This window comes from Panthera leo, chromosome A1 (assembly GCF_018350215.1).
Source record: "Panthera leo isolate Ple1 chromosome A1, P.leo_Ple1_pat1.1, whole genome shotgun sequence".
NCBI lineage: Eukaryota > Metazoa > Chordata > Mammalia > Carnivora > Felidae > Panthera > Panthera leo.
The window spans coordinates 119,487,015-119,497,091 of record NC_056679.1 but is presented as its reverse complement, the minus strand read 5'-3'; positions in this window follow the sequence as shown (position 1 = coordinate 119,497,091).

Sequence of the window (10,077 nt, the reverse complement as noted above, 5' to 3'; positions counted from 1 at the left end):
TAGCTAAGTTCATGAAATTAATTACTTATTAACCTTGATATGCCTCAGCTTTCCCTTCTATAAAATAGGGACAGTACCCGTTCCTGTGTCACAAGGTTGTGGGGTGGAATCAATGAGATTATGTAATCACTTAAGCATAGTGCCGCATGACATTTAGGGCTCTTACAGTTTACTGTTAGGACAGAGATTGGTACATAGTAGGCACTCAACAAATGTTTGTAGAATGTTGAATGAAAGAAAATTGTATCAACACAGATAGCTTTGCAGGTGGATAAAATGCTGCCCTAGGCCTTGATTAGTACAAGGGGTCAAAGAGAGAGAAACAGAGAGAGAGAGAGAGAGAGAGAGGCTGTATCTGTAGGTTTTAGAAATGAGCTGCTCAAGAGAAAAGAAGCTGGACTGAGAAGCACACTAGTAACTTGAGGAACCAAGAAACGTTCACTCCAAGTAATTTCAAAACTGACTATTTTGAATATAATGTACAAACCTAATTTGTAACTCTCAGTTCTAATCCGCTAAGACTAGCCTGAAGTAGCGAAGAGGGCTAAAATGGTATTTTTATATGCGAATTAAAAAAGGAACCACAATACCATTCATATTAAGAAGAGACCATGCATCGTAAATTTAAAGTACAAATCAAAGAACCAAAACCCCCTGGAGCATTCCCAGAAATGTCATTGGAAGTGATGAAGCATTAATGGAAATAGTGATCAGAAAATAATGATAATTATAATGGGTTCAAAAAGTGCATGACCCTAACTTGAAGTTGTGTGTATCCAATGTTACAACAGTTCACTGACTGATTTTTTTCAAACTTTTGGAGATTATTAAGATTTTGACTATTTTCAGTCGATGATCTATGATCATTTACTCTGGTTCTCATTTATAATTACCATGTATTCACGCTTATTGTGTGCTATGCATTTAAGTGCTCATTATTTTAATTAACATTCACAACAAACCCATAAGATAGTTTGTCAGCATCTCTATTTTACAAATTATGAAACTCTGCACTCAGAGGAGTTGTATGACCAAACCTAGAGGTGATGGAGATGTGATTTGAACTCAGATGTCTCACAGCCATGATGTCCTTCTCTGATACTGCGTGGTCCTAGGTGGTGCTCAGTGGGTGCCCTTCCCTAATTATCCAGATATGGCTACAAACCTCTGTACCACACCTGCCCTGCCCCACCCCGTGTCATTTCTCCATGAAACCCTTAGTTTTCAGCTGTGTCTCCTTATGATGGTTAATTGAAATAGGCAGTCACCCAGTTTGTTCATGGCTTTGGGCAAATTACATAATCTAATTCTTCCAAAGTACATCTAGTGACCCAAAAGATCTGGGCAATAGGAAGCTTTTATCTGTGGCCATTATTTTCATATTTCCTCATTTATACTAAAAAGAAAAGTGATAAAAGGGATTTGGACAAGCTTATTCAGTGATAAGAACATTAATGATAATAATGGTTAACATACATTAAGTACTTAACTTGCCAGGCATTGGGCTAAGCACTTTATGTGGAATGTCTCATTTAACTCACCCAACATTGTGTCAAGGTCTTATCTCCATTATAAAGATAAGTAGATAAAGATTCAAAACCTTAAGGGACGTGACCAAGGATTCAAAAGTATAAGTGGCCAAGCCAGGACTGCAACCCAGGACCGAGGGGTTCATAGTGTTGTAGGCAAGGATGAAATGCCAATGAGTAAAACAGGCCAGGAAGGGGCCGTGGCAAATGTCAGAGCACTTGCATGTTTGCAGAGGTGGTTACGCGACTCCAGTAGTGTGAGGCTGTGCTGGAATGTGGTCTTTTGATTTTATTTAAGTCAGGAATCTGAATATTTTTGATGTGAGCTCTCTTAATTGTAGAATGTCAGCATCTATTTGATTCATTTGTGTTTCTGTAAACATTTTGAATGCCCAACAAGCACATCTGGGGGCAGAGTTTGGTCCTGGGCTTCCTGGATGAGAACTTGTGCTCTCAGCCTTCAGTCTACAGTAACTCCAGTGCCTCCTTACGTCGTCTCTGTGAGTAGCTATTTCCAGGCCTATCATTTCCTAGATCCATAGCTTCCCCTTCCTTCAATAAATGAAACACCATTCCCAGAACTCTCTGTGACCAGGAGCAGACTTCTGCTCTGGCCCCAAGATTGATAAACGCTTGCATCTATGAAGGAATAAGAGCCAATGTTTTATTAAAGAAATATATGGTGCCCTTTGAAGGTTACTTGCCTTTTTTGCTTGGGAGAGATTAAACAGATATATGTTCAGGGGAAGAATTCTTCAAAGTTTGGAAAACATGACCATATGCATAGTGTCTGTGAATTTTTCACTTGCCTGAAGGCCATCTGCCTCCTGTTATCCTGATGCACCCAGTCATGACAGCAGTGCTGCAGCATGGAAATTGGTTTCATCTAGGTTTCCATATTGGCATCCAAAACCTTGCTTTTATTGACAGATTTTCCCTTTGGGGATTTTTCCTAAGACAGCTGGGTTCCCAGTGTGCCTAATCTTCACCCCATCTTCAACCAACGCAGAAGAGGGACATTCTGCAGGCTTAAAAAGGCTGAGCAGCAGCGCTTCATGCATTTATTCCCCTTCCCACTCATGTTTATTAATATCCGGGCAGAAATGTGACAGTGAGAAGTTTTGATGTGCACTGGGAGGACAGCTACAGCAGATGAGCATTTTCCGTTTAATATAGTATCAACCAAGTAGGCTGTGCTGAAGAAAAAAGAAGAAAAATAGATCCTACATCTATTTTTAGGCCAAGATGTAGATCCTAAATCTATTTGGCACAAAATAACTACATGTTGGCAAATAAGCTACAAAATAATGTAGAAAGGTAAGGGTTATGGCAGAACCTTGCTCTAAGCCTGGCCTATAGATTTATAATGCCATTTCTCTCTGGAAAGTGAGAGTTTTTTGGTGACTGATAAATGAATGCTATTTGAGAAACAGGATTTCAGTGGATCCTTAAAACTTTTGCAGAATTGGGAAAAATATCTCAATGATGCAGAACAGTCATTTTAGGACTAACAGGACAAAAAGTAATAGTCTGTGAGTATCTACAGCCTTTCTTCTCCTCTCTACCTGCAAAAGAGTTTGGGTTTTGCCCACTCTTTCTCTTTCCCATCCTCTACAGAGGGTTCTTCCAGTGGTTGTGTTGAGTTGGGAGACTAGATGAAGGAAAAAAAAAACCCCACAAAGCATAGAGGAACTCTTCCTTTCTCGAGAACCCTAAGAGTTCGGCGAATAATCTACCAAGAGCCCTTTGTATGGGAAGGCAGAGCATGAAGTTGAGGAGTAGGTGGTCATCAGCAGAATGGCAGAAGCTGAATAGAGTAACTGAAGAGAGAGATGATTCTAGTTTGGAGGATGAGACTTTCTAGAGACATCTGAGTCGATAGGAGAGAATGGATGATTTTTAATAATAGTCCCATATAAGTTGCTTGAGAGATGCCACAACACATTAGATTCCCTATATGAATGATATCACTTTGAATTTCAAGTTTCTTTTTTTATTATTATTGGGCTTTTCAAATATATATATATATATATATTTTTAATATGAAATTTATTGTCAGATTGGTTTCCTTATAACATCCAGTGCTCATCCCAACAGGTGCCCTCCTCAATGCCTATCACCCACCCTCCCACCCCCCATCAACCCACAGTTTATTCTCAGTTTTTAAGAGTTTCTTATGGTTTGGCTTTCTCCCTCTCTAACATTTTTTTTTCCTTCCCCTCCCCCATGGTCTTCTGTTAAGTTTCTCAGGATCCACATAAGAGTGAATTTCAAATTTCTAATGGACTCAACCACATGGCTCATGGCTTTAACAGGGTTACAGCTATGAATGACGTTGCCACCTTTCCTCTCTGCCAAACCTTCTAATTATTTCCAAAGAGACATAGATACTTAACCCAGAAGCAAAAACACGTGTGACTTTGTTTTCTCAGACAAAGGTAAGGGACCCTTTCAATAATGCTATTCCCAGATTTCAGAATAATCTGGCTCTGGGAAGTTAGGGGTCAGTATCTAATGGTGACTTTGAGGAGTTTATTGTGATCTTGCCAGGGAGACAGGCAACTAGGTGACTCTTTAAATCTCTCATTCATCCATTTAATCAATACTTACTAACCACTTAGCTTGTATCAGGCACACGTTCTTGGTTCTTGGGGTATAATAGTTGGCAAAAACAATTACCCCTCCCTCACAGAGACTGCATTTCTTTTTACATATATTTCATTTTCTACAGAAAATGCTCCCTTTGGGGTACCTGGGTGGCTCAGTCAGTTGAGCATCCAACTCTCCATTACAACTTAGGTCATGATTCCAGGGTTGTGGAATTGAGCCCCACGTTGGGCTCCACACTGATTGGGGTCCTGCTTAAGATTCTCTCTCTCTCTCTCTCTCTCTCTCTCCCTCCCTCTGCCCCTCTCCCCCACTCACACTGTCTCTATTTTTTTTTAAAAGAAGAAAATTCTCACATTAAGTAGGCAAAGAAGTGTGAAATACAGGTTATGAACTTGATGTTTAAGTTGTTCAGAAAATTAAATCCTATCTTGGAATCCTCCTACAAGAATTATAGGGAAATCAGGATTGTTCTAAATACTTCTTCCTTTAGCCATCCAAAAATAATTAAACTCAATGGGAATTAAAAACATTTAGCCTCAACTTAACAGAGCTTGGCACAATTTCAAGAATTGCAGGGAGACAGGGAGCTGCAGGGTCCGTGATGCCAGCTCAGGTCTGCCAGCTCACAGCTGGGACCCCGCTGAGTCACTGTGTGCTTCGGGTAAGTTGTATAACCTATAATATGGGGTTAATAATAGTACCTACCTCATTAGGGTTTTTGTGCAGATTAAATGAGCTAATTCATGTGAAGTTCTTAGCTCAGTGTATGCCAGAGAGTGTGTGCTTAATTATTATTATTATCTGTTCTTATTCTTTTGTTTCCTTGCCTTTAAACAGTGGGCTGCAGGAGTTCAGCTCCTCTTAAGGCAAAACTCTTTTTGGAAAAGAAATGGGAAAAAAATATATGGGTGAGAAAGACTCCCCAACAAGTGAGGAGATACATCAAGTAAGTCAAATAACGATAGGTAGGGGGGTGGCCGGTCTGTGCGAGGATTAGCACAGGTAGAGCGCCCTCAGAATAAGAGCAGAGGCTGTGGCTTCTCCACATAGCACATGCGTCTGTCGGTGTCTGTGTGTATCTGTATAACCAGTGAAATGACTTTCTATTAACCACGCCTAGCTCTGTGACTGCAGATAACAGTTTTGACAAGCCTGCCTTGCCAAGGAGGCAGTAAGACTCCACCACTACTGGCTGCATGGCCCAGGAGCTGTTTGGGGCCCTCTGACTCTGGGCAGTTCCCCTGATGGAACCTACTGTGATCTGAGTGACCTGGGCAGACAATGCGAAATGCCAGCATTGGGCCAGCACGATGATTTCCTAGGCAGAGGCCTCATTTAATGAAGAGGCCTGTGACGTCTTTATACTCGAGCGTCTTTCCAGTGCTTGGCTCAGCATCCAGATTTTCAAGCCAAATTTTTCTCTAGTTGTGTTTTCTTAGGGGTTTGTGGGGAGCAGGCGTCAGTCGTTCTAATTCCCAAATTTGTCTCCAACCTAATATTTAGTGGGAATGTTGCCAGAGGTTAAATCATGAAGCGAAAGGTTTTGTTCAGTGATTTCTCAGATGGTCTAATTCTGATATTTTCTGCTGAACTGTAGTTTTACATTAATGTGTTTTCTGTTTTGAGGCAGAATTTATCCTCATGTTCTGTGCCACTCTGCTTATCACCGGAAAGCCGGACGGTGCAGTAAAAGGAAGGTCAAGTCAGTCTGGATTCAAATGCGGATTCTTCCATATCCTGGTTATTTGATGGTAAACTGCTTCCAGTCTCAGGTTCCTTACATGTAGAATAATGTCCATCCTGCCATGAGACTCTGAGGATTCAAGACAATCTCTGTACATGCATTAAATGCCGACACTTGCTCTCATTTATTGTTTAGAGTCTTCTCCCTTCTATGCATCAGCTTCTATCTTATTTCATCTGGAAACATTCTTTTCATGGCAGCATTATCAAAGAGACAGTGAACAGCAGTGATTGTGACCAGATGCTTTGAAGCCAGACCGCCTGGTTCTCCTACTGATGAGCATTTTACTCTGGGCTCATTTTTTAACTTCGTGTGCCTCAGTTTCCTTCTGTAGAAAATGAAGATACTAACAAAGTCTACCTCAAAGAGTGGACCCATGGATGGCATGAGTATCACATGCAGAGCTTTTAGAAGTGTGAACTAATATTATTTTCTGTTTGTATCTTAAAATTGTCTAACATTGGACCAGCATAAAGTCATGAACCAGTGAAATAGGAGGGAAAGATGAGACCTGGTGGGTAAAACAGCAGAGAAGGGAGAAAAGTAACCCTCTGTCCACTCCACATCTGGCACAGCTTTCTTGGCAATAGCAGAGGAAGATCTCTTCAGAGTTCTTAGGGCCTCAACTCACTCCTTGTGGAAAAGGATCATTCCTACCTTGTGTGTCCATACTGACCAGCATGCACATGCGCACACACACGCACACACACACACACACACACCCCTTAGGAAAATAATATTGGAACAAATCCAAGGCAGAAAAGAAATGTAGAGCTTTGAGTTACTGCCAGGCTATCAAGCTCTCTGACTTCTCTCGTGACCTTAACAATTACAAATGATAACAAACTAACCTAAAGCCCTTAACAATTTGTGAATAGGGGACTTACTACCAAGTCTGCTTGCTGCAGGTGATTTATTTCTGGGACACCCTTCAAGACCATTAAAATACCTGGTGAGGACTCCTCACTAAACAGGACATCTGGTCAACTTAATAAAGCATATGCTCCTGGGCGCTGTTCAACACAAGTAACCCAATACCCTCGCTGCAGCAAGAATTCTTTTGAATCATTTTTCTGGCAGCAGGGCGTCCTCCCCAAAGGTGGGACTATTATCCATGTGACCTCTCAGATCCATTTCTCTCCTGTGATGCATTCAGTGACCTCCTCCAGTGTGAAAAATGGTATCCTTGTGGCTTGAAAGGGTCCTCCCCCCTCCTCCTTCTTCAACATGAGTCATCCATTTTTTCTTGCCAGTGGGATACTGCCCTTGTTCATTCCCAAAACACCCCTGTGAAGAAGGCAGTAAGGGTATAAAAATAAACTCTTCAAAAGCAGAAATGCCTCATTGGGTAGCTGCCTGCCTGGTCCAAAGCCCTGTTCTAATGCTACCCCACCAGCACGGCCACAGGGAAGAGAGTTGTTTCAAATGTCAATTCTGAAGTCAGACTGCCTCAGTGCACACCCTTGCTCTACTCTCGCCAGCTGTGTTACCTTGGGCTGATGACTTAACCTCTCAACCTTTCCATTTTCTCTCTGTAAAATGGGATTAACAATGGCACCTACCTCATAGCATTCAGTGAGGACTGGATACAAGCACAGCACTTCAAACAGTGGCTGGTATGTAGTAAGAGCTTAATAAATTGTCTAGGATTTTTATTCCACTATACATTTCAGCATTGAAAATATGCATGAATAAATGAAAACTGGAGTCAAATTACATGTAGCACTGAGAGTAAAAATGTATGTTGGCCATGGTGCTCATCCCATTCTCTTCTTTCCTTCCTTCCTGTCTAGTGAGTCACTGATGTCAGTAGTCAATTTGGGGGAGGCAATTCTTCATCTGTTTTGCTAAAGAACATGTCATCCCTCTAAACCACTCTGAAATGAACTAAAATATTCCATTTTCATTTGCCTTTAACTCTGAATCATTGTCTATTTCCCCAGATGTGAGAGGTTGATCCTTTGAGTTAGGATGTAGACAGAGAAGGTAAGTTCTATGACAATTTAATTCTTATTTTTTTTTTAAATATAATTTACTGTTGGGATGCCTGGGTGCCTCAGTCGGTTGAATGACCGACTTCAGCTCAGGCCATGATCTCATGGTTTGTGACTTCGAGCCCCACGTCAGACTCTGTGCTGACAGCTCAGAGCCTGGAGCCTGCTTCGGATTCTGTCTCCCTCTCTCTCTGCCCCTCCCCCACTCATGCTCTGTCTCTTTCTGTCTCAGAAATAAACATTAAAAAAATTTAAATATAATGTACTGTCCCATTGGCTTACATACAACATCGAATGCTCATCCTGACAACTGCCCTCCTCAGTGCCCATCACCCACTTTCCCCTCTGCCACATCCCCCCATCAACCTTCAGTCTGTTCTCAGTACTTAAGAGTCTCTTATGGTTTGCCTTCCTCCCTCTCTGTAAATTTTTCCCCCTTCCGCTACCCCATGGTCTTCTGTTAAGTTTCTCAGGGTCCTCATATGAGTGAAAACATATGTTATCTGTATTTCACTTAACATAATACTCTCTAGTTCCATCCACGTTGCTACAAATGGCAGGATTTCATTCTTTCTCATTGCCAAGTAGTATTCCATCATATATATATATACCACATCTCCTTTATCCATTCGTCAGTGGATGGACATTTAGGCTCTTTCCATAATTTGGCTATTGTTGAAAGTACTGCTATAAACATTGGGGTACAAGTGCCCCTCTGCATCAGCATTCCTGTATCCCTTGGGTAAATTCCTAGCAGTGCTATTGTTGGGTCATAGGGTAGTTCTATTTTTAATTTTTTGAGGAACCTCCACAGTTTTCCAGAGCAGCTGCACCAGTTTGCATTCCCACCAACAGTGCAAGAGGGTTCCCGTTTCTCCAGATCCTTGCCAGCATCTATAGTCTCCTGATTTGTTCCTTTTAGCCACTCTGGCAGGTGTGAGGTGTTATCTCAGTGTGGCTTTGATTTGTATTTGCCTGATGATGAGTGACATTGAGCACCTTTTCATGTGCCTGTTGGCCATCTGGATGTCTTCTTTAGAAAAGTATCTATTGTGTCTTCTGCCCATTTCTTCATTGGCTAATTCTTGTTTTAAAATGTGTCCTTAAATAATGCGCCCTTGCCTTCTTGCCTTGGCACCCAGGCATCGATTGGCACAGATCCATATTCCTAATGCTGTGCTGTCAGCATGCCAGTGTGGTTTCTGCTGCCTTCCCTTTGTGCTTTGAGCTGCAGATAAAGTAAGTATCTGGCAACTGCTCACCAAGTATTGACATCTGTGAATGGAGAGAAAAAATAAATAAAAGTATAATCATCACCTACGGAGTACAGTACAGTGATCTGAGATTTTGTAGGTGAGAGAATTACGTTTTATAATTTTGTCTAGGTCCCTCAGATTGTATGTTCTTCCTTCTTAGAAGGAAACTTGGCAGGAGTCTTTGACAATGCAAAAGCGCCTGGCACCCACTGTCACATGTGTGTCTTAAGCACGTAGGTGGCAAAGGTGAGCCATCTGCATTGTCTTGGGTTTCTGGTAGCATGGGCACCAAGGAACAAGGATAAGAAGTGGATGGCTGTGAGTTCCCAGCAGCAGGGTTGCAGAGATGAGCACAGAGATTCCTGTCACTGTTTCCCACAAGGGCGATCTGACACTTTGCCTTTGCTCAAGCCACAGGGAGGTGCAGGGGAGAAGATGACACGGACTCCTCTGCAGGTCTGTGCCCTTGCAAAGAAGCCCACCGTCAAGGAATACAGTAGGCCTCCTTCCCCCAAACGGATTGGCAGCCACATTTTAAATGAGTTATGGTGCCCGCAGTTTGTAGCAGCCCCCGCCACAGCAAATCCACTGTGATATTAAAAAGAAAAACAGCCTGGTGATATGGAAATTAGCCCATCCAGCAGTATTTCCCAAAACAAGAGGCTTGATTTTGCTGCCCAAATGAGAGTGACAGAACTGATTAATCCTTTATTCCAAATGCCATCACATTTTGGTTGTTTATTTTTTAATCTTTTATATAAAAAGGCAACATTGTGGCTATTTAAATAGCCCAAGTGAAGGGAAGATTTGGCAATTGCATAGTAAATTTCAGTGAGCCAAACTAAGAAGAGAAGACATGGGGTCGTGCAAGGTAAAGAAATCTATTATCCCTGAACTTTCTGGATAGGCTCACTCCATGGTGAAACCACTTTTTTTTTTTTTTT